Consider the following 13,808-nt stretch of genomic DNA (forward strand, 5'->3'; position numbering starts at 1 on the left):
GAAGGGACGGGGGTAGAGAATTTGTCAGGCATTTGCCCCTATGAGCCGAGAAGTGTTCTGAATAATTGGACTGCGGAAGAGATTCCTGTAGTCTTTAAAACTAACTCAGAGTAATGTCCAAAACACACTTATTGCTCTAGGCCTAGGAGTAACAAGTGTCCTTTTGAGAAATAGGCTTATGTTCGAAATCGTTATTTCAATGAAATGCATCCTTTTGACTTATTCCGTGCAAATATTCTTTTATTCTTTTATTCTTTTATTCTTCCTTCACACCTACAACGGGTCTCCAGATATTAATGACGCGAGTGACGTTGCTACTAATTCAGAATCTCTTTTTGAGCGAGATATGTGTCTGGAGGGATCCCAAGACTTTGAGGACGACGGAGACTGTAACCTATCCCCTGATTTGTTAAGGATGGTAGAACACGAGGAGAAACAGATTCTACCCCACAAAGAGATCGTAGAAGTCGTGAACTTGGGAGATGAACTAGAAAGGAGAGAAGTAAATATCGGAGCTTGCATCACCACAGAGACAAAGCGGGACCTTATTGAGTTACTCCAAGAGTTCAAGGATGTCTTTACATGGTCATATCAAGATATGCCTGGGCTAAGTACTGACCTTGTGGTACACAGGCTCCCCATCAAAGAAGAATGCAAGCCAGTTCAGCAAAAGCTTCGAAGGATGCGGCCCGATGTTCTGTTGAAAATAAAAGAGGAGGTCAAGAAGCAATTTGATGCTGGTTTCTTACAAGTAGTTAAGTACTCGGAATGGGTAGCCAACATCATCCCCGTCCCCTAAAAAGATAGAAAGGTACGGATGTGTGTAGACTAAAGAGACTTAAACAAGGCCAGCCCGAAAGATAATTTCCCGTTGCCTCATATCGACACCTTAGTGGACAACACGGCACGTTACTCACTCTTCTCCTTCATGGATGGTTTCTCGGGGTGCAATCAGATCAAGATGCATCCTGAAGACATGAATAAAACCACATTTGTGACCATGTGGGGAACCTTTTGCTATAAAGTAATGCCTTTCGGATTGAAAAATGCGGGAGCAACATATCAGAGAGCCATGGTAACCCTATTTCATGATATGATGCATAATGAAATTAAAGTCTATGTCGACGACATGATCGCCAAATCTCAGACTGAAGAAGAGCATGTACAAGTCTTGAGGAAATTATTTTTGAGGTTGAGAAAATTCCAGTTGAAACTCAATCCCGCAAAATGTACCTTCGGAGCCAGGTCAGGTAAACTGCTAGGATTCGTGGTCAATGGAAAAGGGATTGAGATTGACCCAGATAAAGTTAAAGCCATACAAGAGTTACCTCCACCATGTACTCAGAAGGAGGTTCGAGGATTCCTAGGAAGACTAAATTACATCGCTCGGTTTATTTCACAACTAACCGAGAAATGTGACCCCATATTCCGTCTCCTTAACACAACCCTGGTGGTTGGGATGAGGAATGCCAGAAGACTTTCGACAAAGTTAAGCAATATTTGTCTAATGCCCCAGTGTTGACACCTCCCAATCCAGATAAGCCACTGATACTGTATTTGACGGTATTTGAAAATTCTATGGGATGCGTGCTTGGCCAACACGATGAATCGGGAAGGAAAGAAAGAGCGATATATTACCTCAGTAAAAAGTTTATTGAGTGTGAGACGAGATACTCGTTCATTGAAAAGTTGTGCTGTGCCTTGATCTGGACAACCCGAAGACTGAGACAATACATGTTGTATCACACAACTTGGCTAATCTATAAAATGGACCCTCTAAAGTACTTGATGGAGTCGACTGCCTTGAACGGGAGAATGGCCCGATGGCAAATTTTACTTTCTGAATTCGATATAGTCTATGTGAACCAGAAGGCCGTAAAAGGGAGTGCGATAGTAGATTTCCTAGCTAGCAGATCCCTAGAGGACTACGAGCCTCTAAGCTTTGACTTCCCAAATGAAGATCTAATGTACGTAGCAACCACTGAAGAAGACCCTCAAGAAGGTCATCCTTGAAAGCTAAACTTTGACGGAGCATCGAATGCCGTGGGCAATGGAATCGGGGCAGTCCTGGTATCCCCAAGCGGAGATCATTATCCCTTCACTAGTAAATTGGATTTTGACTGCACGAACAATATGGCAGAATATGAAGCATGCACCATGGGAATACGTGCGGCCATAAAACGTAAAATCAAGATGTTAGAGGTATATGGAGAATCTGCCCTAGTGATTTATCAACTCAAAGGTGAATGGGAGACAAGAGACCCCAAATTGATCAATTACTGGAGGTTGATCCTTGAGTTAATTAAAGAGTTTGATAATATTGTCTTCTACTACCTCCCACGAGAAGAAAATCAGATGGCTAACGCCCTAGCAACTTTAGTTTCTATGATTAAGGTGAACCAACCAGAGGATGTGAAACCAATCCAAATGAGCATTTACGAGGCCCCGGCTCATTGTTACAACCTCGAAGAAGAAGAGGAAAATGATGATTGCCCTTGGTACCACGATATCCTACGATATGTGAAGAATTGTGAGTACCCCGACCAAGCTACTAAGAACGACAAGAGAACGTTGAGAAGACTGGCCAGTGACAATGTCTTAGATGGGGAGATCCTATACAAAAGAAGGAAGGATCAGGTACTATTAAGATGTGTAGACGCCATTGAGGCTAAGAAAATCTTAGAAGAAGTCCACGAGGGCGTCTGCGGGACACATGCTAATGGTTTTACAATGGCCAGGCAAATTATGAGGTTCAGTTATTATTGGTCCACCATGGAAGGAGACTGTATTAACTACGCCAAAAGATGTCATAAGTGCCAAATCTATGGAGACAAGATTAATGTACCTCCCTCACCTCTGCATGTCATGACTTCACCATGGCCTTTCTCGATGTGGGGCATGGATATGATTGGGCCAGTTTCACCAAAAGCTTCAAATAGGCACCGATTCATCTTTGTTGTCATCGATTATTTCACCAAATGGGTGGAGGCCACTTCATATGCCAATGTCACTAAATCAGCAGTTAGCAAGTTCCTGAAAAGGGAAACCATCTGTCGATATGGAATGCCGGAAATGATCATATCTGACAACGCATTGAATTTGAACAACAGCACGATAGCGGATGTCTACAGTCAGTTCAAGATCAGACACCACAACTCATCACCGTATCGCCCGAAGATGAACGGTGCAGTCGAAGCAGCCAATAAGAACATCAAGAATATTGTGGGGAAAATGACTGAGACTTATAAAAATTGGCATGAAAAGCTACCATTCGCCCTCTATGCTTATCGAATGTCTATCAGAACTTCTACCGGGGCAACGCCTTTCTCATTGGTTTATGGAATGGAGGCAGTTTTACCTATCGAGGTCGAGATTCCTTCCCTCAGAGTTTTGTCAGAAGCAAAGTTGGATGAAGCAGAATGGATCCAGACCCGATACGATCAGTTGAATTTGATTGAAGAAAAGAGGCTACGGGCTATTCGCCATGGTCAGATGTACCAAAAGCGAATGATGCGAGCTTACAACAAAAAGGTTCGTCCCAGAGAGTTCCACGAGGGAGACCTAGTACTGAAAAAGATCCTGCCCATACAAAAAGACTTTAGAGGAAAATGGATGTCGAATTGGGAAAGGCCTTATGTGGTGAAGAAAGCCTTTTCTGGCGGAGCATTGATATTGGCTGAAATGGATGGCAAGACCTTATCCAATCCCGTGAATTTGGATTCGGTTAAGAAATACTTCGCCTAAAAAAAAGGAGAGGCCAGGGTGAAAACTCGCAAAGAGCACCTTGAGACCAAAGGGATTTTGAATTGAAAACCCGTAAAGGGCGATTCAAATTTTGATCAAAGGTGGGGTATGCGATGGTCTTATGATACCTAAATTAACAAGGAGGAGAGATGTTACATCTTGGGGCGTCTGCAAGAGTACTCTAGATCCCCTAAACACGTATTGGGCAAAAAAGGAGTCCTCAAGAAGTCAATACAGAGAAACTCACGCTGCGATATCTGGGGCACCTATTCCCTTTTATCCATTTTGTATTCCAGCAATGTTTGTTGACTGTGATTAATATATTCCCTTCAAATGTTGTTTCTGATAAATTTCAGTTTTGTCATTGTTATGATCTTTTTCAAGCATTTTGCATTGATGATTAATGGACTAAAACCTTTTTTGCAAAAATAGTTCTGCACATTACTCTAAAAGTTTTTAAATAGTACAGGAACCTGAAACGGGACTATTATTTAGAACTAACCAAACTCAAAGATTCGAAGCATCTGAGAAGAAAGACTATAAATTGGGACCACCTCTTCGGGTTTTCTGTTAAAAATGTGAGCTGAACAAGAAGACAGAGTACCTTTTCAGAGAAAGAACCTTGATGAACAAAGAGCAATAGCAACCTAAGCATTAAAAGGGACTCACGCTCACCACATGTTGCACCCATACATTCATAGATCATTCGTAATGCATCCAATTAGGAGCATTTGATTCACTTTGATCATAGCATCCTAATTCTTTGGCATAAGCATAAATACATGGAACTGATTCTACAGGTCATGTCCCTAGAATCAGCGAATTCACCAAGCCTTAAACCCCTAAGTGGTAGGGTAACAGGTTAAATTTACAGACCTTAACCCCCTAAGCAGTAGGGTAATAGGCTGAAAATCACAGATCTCACCTCCCTGAAGTTGCAGTGGAACAGATCAAATACATCGAATTTTGCCTCCTCGAATGCAGTGAAGCAGATTCAAACCACCAAGCTTTAACCCCCTAAGCAGTAGGGTAACAAGCTGAAGTTTATAGATATTATTGCCCTAAGCAATAGGGTAACAAGCCAAATTTTCAAACCTTAAACCCCTAAGCAGTAGGGTAACAGGTTGAGTTTACAGATCTAAACCCCGAAGCAGTAGGGAAACAGATCATTGATGACAAGCCTTAACCCCCTAAGCAGTAGGATAACAGGTTGAAAATCAAATATCTTCTCCCTGAAATGGCGTTGGAGCAGCTAAAAGCCACAGCAGATCTCCTAGAAGTTTCAGTGGAATTGATCGAAGCTACAGCAGATCTCCTTGAAGTTTCAGTGGATTAAGCGAAGCTACAGCAGATCTCCTTGAAGTTTCAGTGGAATTGATTGAAGTCACGTGTCTTATCTCCATGGAGTTGCAGTGGAGCAGATCAAAACAAACCTTACCTTTTTGAAGTTGCAGTAGAGCAGTGATGTGGAGTGAAGCAACAAGATTGGAATGAAGCTACCTGGAGAAAGAAGCGCTAAACAAGTCAAGACTCGGCGAGACTGGGCAAATTTGGTCTGTCTTAAAAGTCTTTGCTTTGTTCTTGTTACACAACAACAAGCAAAGAGGGGCAGCTCTACAACCCAAATTTAGCCCAATTACAGACCCAAAATACAAACCCAAATAAAACCTAAACCAAAACCTACCTAATAGAAGCCCAATTTACCCAAAACATACCCAACCCAAACACACAACAAAAGAAAAAAAAAAGCTAAGGAAACCCTAGCCGTCAGCACATGCTCCCCACCCCATCCCAACCACTTGCTTCCACTGCCTCTGACTCCCACCGCCCCAGTCACATCGACAGCGCCAATGGCCTCTGCTCCACCATCGTTTGCCTGCAGCAATAAAAGAAGAAGAGATAGATTAGTCAAAAACAGCAAGTTGTAAAAAAATGACTATAAAAGGCCAAGTTCAAAACCATTGTAACTCTCGGCAATCTTTAATATATACCAACAAAGAATTCAATTTTTTTTAAAAAAAACAAAGAAACCCTAGCAATATCAAACAACAAAATCAGTCCAAACAGAGAATAGACATCTAATAACCGAAGGTGATTCATCCTAATCTTCTTACTTTTTCTTTCTTTTTCACTTATTTTACTCACATATATATACATATATACGCTTTTAAAACAAAAATATAAAAATTCCTTACCTTTTTCGATCTCTGGCCACCGTGTACGGTGGCCGGCACGGCGGTGACTGGCCTGCACTTCATCGGCTTCTGGGCCGGCAGACCGAGAGAGAGAGAGGAGTTTAGGATTTTTTTCTAGGGGGAGAGGAGAAATAAAAAAAATAAAAAAATGGGTTATATAGGCCGGCAAAACGCACCGTTTTGCCTGGCCATTTTAAACACAAAAACGGTGCCGTTTTAAGTACCGACCCAAAACCCGGCCCGCTCCACAGAAGGATCCGCGTGTTTTTGACATTTGGGATAATTGCGCATGTAGTCCTTCCGCAATCTTTTTGGGTTTAATCACGTCTTTTCATGTTTTAATTTGGCCCCGTAATTTTAATCCTGTTTCAATTTAATCCCCTGACTGCTTGAAGGAGAGACACCTAAACGGCGTCGTTTAGAAAGGTTGGATTATTTGCTCCTTTAGGCTCTCCTGTTCGCTCGCGTGTTCAAATCAGTCCCCCTTTTTTTTACTTCTTTTAAATTCGCCCCATAAATCCCATTTTCAATTCAATTTCATCCCTTTTATTAATTTTTCTCAATATTCTATCTTAATTCTCATATTATTAATACTACTATATTTTATTACTGTTATCATATTTATATTTATTTATTAGCATCTCATTATGATCATTCTTGCTTAATATATATATATGTATATATATGTTATGTAGTATTATTAATAACTTAATATTATTGTTTTTTTAGTGTATTTGTATGTTATATATATGTATTCATTTAGTGTATATACATTGTACTACGCATATATGTATTAGCATTATTACATATATTTGTTCCTTTTAAGTATTATGTAAATATATATACGTATATTTTATATATTATGCGTATATTTTGTTTTGTGTATTATATGTATATTATGTATATGCTTTTAATATTATTACATACTTATTTTTATTTTTATTTTTTAATGTATTATATGGTACTATTAATTATTTTTCTTTTCTCTTTTGCATTATTATTTCTAATATATATGTGTATCGTATATTCCTTTACATATATTATGTATATATCGTTAGTATTATTAGTTACATGTATTTATCTCATTTCATGCACACATTATGTATACACACTCAATATTATCATATATTTAATTTCAATATATATTTATATAATGTTTCTATTCTTATCATTATCTCTATATTGTCACTATTATTATTACTCCTTCCATTATCATCATTATTGTATTATTACTTTTATAACATTTTTTATATATAATTATCTATTGTATTTGGTAACATTTTTTATAACATTTTTTATATATTGTATTTGGTAACTCGAGATATTCGTGCCCTAACTTACTGGGTTTCGATTTTTCTCATTTAACTTAAATAACGGAATACTCTTTTAAATCGCTATACGAGTTTTCAAAAATGCTTATTCTCGAAGATGCGAAGTGTTGTGCCCTAACTTACCGGGTATGACATCTTGTCACCTCGAGATAAGAATTTGTTTTAAAATAAAGGCGATATTCGGTGTTTGAGAATTCGAGAAAACGTACCCTAACTTACTGGGTTTCGATTTCTCTCGTTTACTCTAAACAATCGAGTACCCTTTTAATAAAGTAAAATACGCAAATTTTATATAAAAGGCAAGCTCGCTTTCGAAAATTCAAGATGTCGTGTCCTAACTAACTGGATGTGACATTTCATATTTTGAGACGAGAAGGTCTTTAACACTTGAGCTTTTTATAAAGAAGGATCGTATTTTAAAATTCTTTCAAGTTTTTAAATTTTCGACACTAAGACACTAATTAATCAACTAGGTACCAATTTTGGGCATATCGAGGGTGCTAATCCTTCCTCGTACGTAACCGACTCCCGAACCTATTTTCTTGATTTGTGTAGACCAAAATTGTTGTTTAAATAAATCAAACTATTTATTAAAAACAACCACTTTTATGAGGTGACCCGATCACACCTCGTCAAAAAGGATCGGTGGCGACTCCCAGTTTTTCGTTTTCATTTTCAAAATCCAAGTCGATTCCCATTTTAATAAAAAATGGTTACGACACCCGTATCCTACGCCGGGGTGGAATACGAGGCGTTACCTAACTTGAACTCATACTTACAACCAATTCCGAGTCTTCATGAATTGGAAAATTTAAAACTTTCTTAAACTTATCAAATTATCCTTAATATGGGCTTACGAGGCCCAAAATACACATCGAAAATCATTCGGGACCAATCCAAGTCCTTTTTCCAACTATAGAGAAATGTCACTTGACACAGGGGCACACGCCCATGTGGGAGGGGCAACACGCCCGTCTGAGCATTCTAACATGGCTGTGCTGATGGCCCGTGTGTCTCACACGGCCTAAGCAAGACAGGGACATGCCCATGTTATCTACCCATATGGAATTACTTCTAAATGCATACCTACAGGGGTTTTCACACGGCCTAGCACATGCTTGTGTCTCTGGTCTGTGTCCTTCACACAGCCATGACACGCCCGTGTCCTAGCTCGTGTGTAAAAACCTGGACATTCTATTTTTGACATCAGCAATTCTTAAAAGCCACATGGCCAAGTAACACATCTGTGTGCTAGGCCGTGCCCTACACACGGCTAAGACACACGGCCATGTCTCTGCCCGTGTGTTTACTACCATGCATACTGACTTGAAATCTTTTACGCGTAGGGGACACACGGCAGGACCAAATGCCCATGGGGTAGATCGTGTGTCACACACGGCCTAGACACACGCCCGTGTGCCTACCCGTGTAGACAATATAAGGCTATTTACCAAGCCTCATTGCCACCCTTACATATGTAATTCTATACAAATACCAACAAATACAAAACAAACATAATTCCTATAACCGAATCAACCATAATGGACATTCATTCAACCATGATAATGCATCTTTTATAAATTCAAAATGAATCTTAACCATCATTCAAAGCTTAATACAAATTGAAGTGTTTCCAAACCAAGCCAATACATATGGCCAAACCTCAATGACACAAAATAATAAAGTCTAAGTCCTATACATTCCATATTCAAAAATATAAATCCAACTATACCGAATGCTTCAGTTGATAGTGTGATCGATATCTCTAACTTCCAGTGATCTTTGAGCTAGCTAGGCGACACTGTAAGGAAATGAAAAGGGAAGGGAGTAAGCATAACAGCTTAGTAAGTTGCATATAAGTATACAACAACAATTTATCAAAAATTAACATGCTCATAACACCAAGGTAGGCATAAGCATAACTTACTCATTACCATCCATACAAGTAACATATTATATTTTGAGCTCATATCTCATACGTACCAATTAGGTACATGTACCACTCACAACACAATTATACTTTCCTCATTAGCTTAAGAACATAATGTTCACCATTGAACCATTTGGAAACACTATCGGATATTCATTAAGCCTCAAACATGGATAAGCTGTCGATGCCATGTCCCAGACCTGGTCTTACACTGGCTCATATCTCAAGTCGATGCATGGTCTTACACTGACTATCATCTCGTAGACGATGTATGTCCCAGACATGTCTTACACTGGCTTACGTCTCGAGGCCGATGCATGTCCCAGACATGTCTTACACTAGCCCTCGTCTCAATGCCGATGCCATGTCCCAGACATGGTCTTACACTGGCTCTCATAATGTGGTCGATGCATGTCCCAGACATGTCTTACACTAGCTCACACACGAATGACCCAAATGTCATGGCATGAATATCTGATTTACTTCCTAAGGTTCCAACGGAAATTCTACTATCTCATTTATCATTATACATTCTAAATTTCACAATCAAGCAATTTATGCTATAATAATTCAAGCACATATAATTAACAATGTAGTTGTACTATTTACATACCTCAAATTACAAAATGTGGCGAGTAGCCCATTTATTCGGTTTGCTTGGCTTTCCCCGAGTCTAGGTTTGGACTCGGTATTTCTGATCTATAATAAAAAAATGCACTTATTAAGTCACTTTATCAATCTAAGCACTCAAAAATTCACAATTGGGCTAAATGACCATTTTGCCCCTAGACTTTTGCAAAATGACCATTTTACCCCTAGGCCCGAAAATCGATTTTTATCAAATTTATTTATTTCTCAAGACTAGCCGAACCTCTTTGACTCTTATAGAAACTCCAAATTATCACTATTTTACACATGTATTATCTATTTTACAACTTATGCACATTAGTCCTATTAAGTGTTTTCATGCTAACACATTTCACAAAAGTTGTTTATAAGACACCCAAGACTCATTTTCTTCCATAAAATTTCAGAAAACACCCTAAATATTCTCATGATCAAACCCTAAACTCTTAATCATTTTGTAACATAGACCCCTCATTTGAAAGCTCATGCTTCAAGGGTCACAAAAATGCAAAAATCTTCAAGAAAACTCATTAAAATCACTTACTTGTGAGAGGAATAAGTTTCTAAAATTTTTGAAGTTCAAAACCCTTAAAAATGGCTAAAAAAATTGGTGGAATGAAGAGAGAATAAAAGAAAAAGATGATAGCTAGGCTTAGGTATTATTGTAATACACCTTATGTCATCAAATTTCACCTAATGTTGACTTTTCAACATTTCCATCTACCATGGCCGGCCATCACCTATTTAATGGCCAATTTCAATTTAAAAACCCCCAATTTATGATACATGGCAATTTGGCACCCTTAGTTGTCAATTTAAGACTTTTATACTTTATGCGATTTAATACTTTTTCACAATTGAGCTCACAAACGCTAAAATTAGCTCACCAAGTTTTTCATGCACTATTATAAACATGCTATGACTCTATTTTAATAATAAAATAATTTCTATGACTTTGAATTTGTGGTCCCGAGACCACTATTCCGACTAGCCCCCAAAATCGGGCTGTTGCACATTATTTGAAAGTAATGAGTTCAATATGAACTGCACTTAAAAAGAGTCATCCCCGGGGTCATTAGCCTTGTTGTAATATTAATCATCTCGATTATATGTTCTTATATTCCCCTCGACCCATCATACTTCATGGTCATGAATTGTTCCATTAAGGAACCAACTAGAGACTTATCTACAAAACAAAAACATTCTTCCACAAACATAAAATTCTTTTGTGCTTTCAATTTGTGGAATTGTGGTCTTAATGTTGTTGGCAATAGTTATTGGCAAAAACATAAGGTTTAATCTATTTGATAATTACCATTTTTTATGGTACAACATCTCTTCATCACTGCTTATGTCAACAATAGCAACAAGTTTATCTTATAATAATGCTAAGCCAAGATCCAAACAACCTAAATGGAAATTGACTTATTCACTCCATTAAAAGAAGTTCAACTTTATTAAACAAAGTAACAATGAAGCTTGTGAATAAAGAGAAAAGACTACAAAAGAATACATAAAGTAAAACAATACATAAATTCTCAAAATATATTTACTTTATGAATTCAGATACATAAACAATCCAAGTATATCCTAGTTCTCATTCGGGTAGATACTACAATGTATTATCATAAATAAATTCTAACAACATTAACGGAAAAATAAATAATTCTCATCAAATATACACATTACCTCTGGCAATTCAACTATATATCTAACAAAAATATTAATTTGCCACCATAATTTTCACTATTCATAGAATAAATAATTCACCTTTGGGAAAATTTTGAAGTTCTAATGAGTAGTGAAAGTCAATTCATCCATTTTTCCTTTATAAGCATTTCATTAATTACATGGATATTAACAATTTTATATACATGATTTAATTGACATCTACGAATCCTTCCAATTTGGTCACTTTGGTGACTAACAAATTATACACATCAGATAGACATCAATTTAAAAAATATTCAACTTTAGGAGAAATTTTTTTTGAATAATCTCATTATAAGTTCTGATCATATCTGCTTTTTTTGACACAATGCTTAAAACTACCCATAGCCCCTCCTCAACCCGTAAATAGGAAGATAGTGCACTTCAACACACTCGAACGCACTTCCTCCTGCATTGGCAACAATGCCCATGCCAATAAAGTTAAGTCTCAATCAGCTAGGAGATAAAAAATTTAAATACATTTCATGTAAAATACATAAAATACTCGTGATCTGACGTATCCATAAATATATATATACCAAAATATAACTCATTAATTATATATATTTGAATTAAAATTTAAAAAAAATAGTAAAACCCTCAATCAAAACCAAAATATGTTGGCATGGTGAATATGCTAACTTCACTCGCAACTCGATGTGCTAACCTCATTATCTTTCATAAAATCATTCATTGCATGTTTGATCAAATCGATTATGAATAAAAGATAAAATTAAATCTACAAAGATCATACACCGTCAGACTTATCAACATTTATCAACTTTACATGCAAGGGCGAAGCCAGAACAATCTTTTAGGGGGCGGATGAAATTTTAACTTTTTATAGTCTATATCTTTATAATTTTTAAAGTATTAAATCAAATTTTTATAATTTTAAGGGGGCCAAAGTGTAATTTTACCTTTACTAATTTAAAATTTTTAAAAAATTTCAAGGGTCTAAATAACAATTTTACATTTTAAGGGGGGCTGGCAGGGATTTGCCACTGTTTACATGTTAATCATTCATAAAGCATAAAACCTATTGTGAAATCCATATAATCTATTTTTTTATAGGTTTCTTGGAACCACGTAAATATTATCATAGAGAAAAATTGTAATGGAAAATCATATATTCTTTAACTAAGCTCATGATAGCATATTTAAATTTCAATGATAAGGATACTTTGCAAATCAAAACCCTAATATTACATAAACAATGATTTTAGGCTTTTTAGAACAATATGATTTTCACAAATAAGATTTACTTGATGAGGAATTGGAGTTGGCCATTAGATTTGACAAAGAAGAACACTACGATAAATTGATTTTTCCCTCTTAACATTTTTCCTTAACGTTACACAAGCTCTAAGTGATAGAGATTATAAACATTCTATCAATTTTTAATTGTGTTTGTTGTGTAATCCTAATAGGTAGAAGGAGGATCAATTTATAATGATCAATCTTTAATCTAATATCCTATCAAATAACTGAATGTACGAGTAAAATTTAACTTCTATTAAAATAAAACACTTAATCCCTGTAAATTGAAAAACGTTATTTTAGACTTAATTGAATTTACAAAATTGGAATGAAACAAGACAAAAAAAGTTTGATGATCAATTAAGACGTAAATTGAAAAACGTTATTTTAGACTTAATTGAATTTACAAAATTAGAATGAAACAAGACAAAAAAAAGTTTGATGATCAATTAAGACATTAAAACAAACATCGCACCTAAGGTTGAATTTTTGATATATTAGTTTATTCTTTTTTTTTTAAACATTTTTATTTTTCTCATAGATTATTTGGTCATACTCGTGACTAAGCTCTGGTCACAGTAGAATTTTTAATTATTTTTATCCATTCTATTTGTGCTGTCGATCTTAGTTCCTTATTTACGAATTGACTCAATTCCTAAATATCATAAATTAAATTTATGATATTAACTCAATTAAATATTTATATCAATGTTACATATAAATAAATGACATTAATCTTCATTTATAAATATCAATATATTCACATATTTAAATTGGTTTATTTATATAAACAAATTACTCACTCATAATTTCAAAAGTAAATTGTGGGAAAAAAAATTAATGCTCATTCTATATATTGTTACCATAGAGTTTTCTTTTATAGGAACATATTAAATTATATTCAGGGTATTCGAAGCATATTAGGGAGCACAGATAGATGGAAAGGAAACAAGAATCTAAATTACCCATACTTTCTTTATCTGTTTATTTCACCCAACAAGGCTTTTTCTG

This window comes from Gossypium hirsutum, chromosome A04 (assembly GCF_007990345.1).
Source record: "Gossypium hirsutum isolate 1008001.06 chromosome A04, Gossypium_hirsutum_v2.1, whole genome shotgun sequence".
Classification (NCBI taxonomy): domain Eukaryota; kingdom Viridiplantae; phylum Streptophyta; class Magnoliopsida; order Malvales; family Malvaceae; genus Gossypium; species Gossypium hirsutum.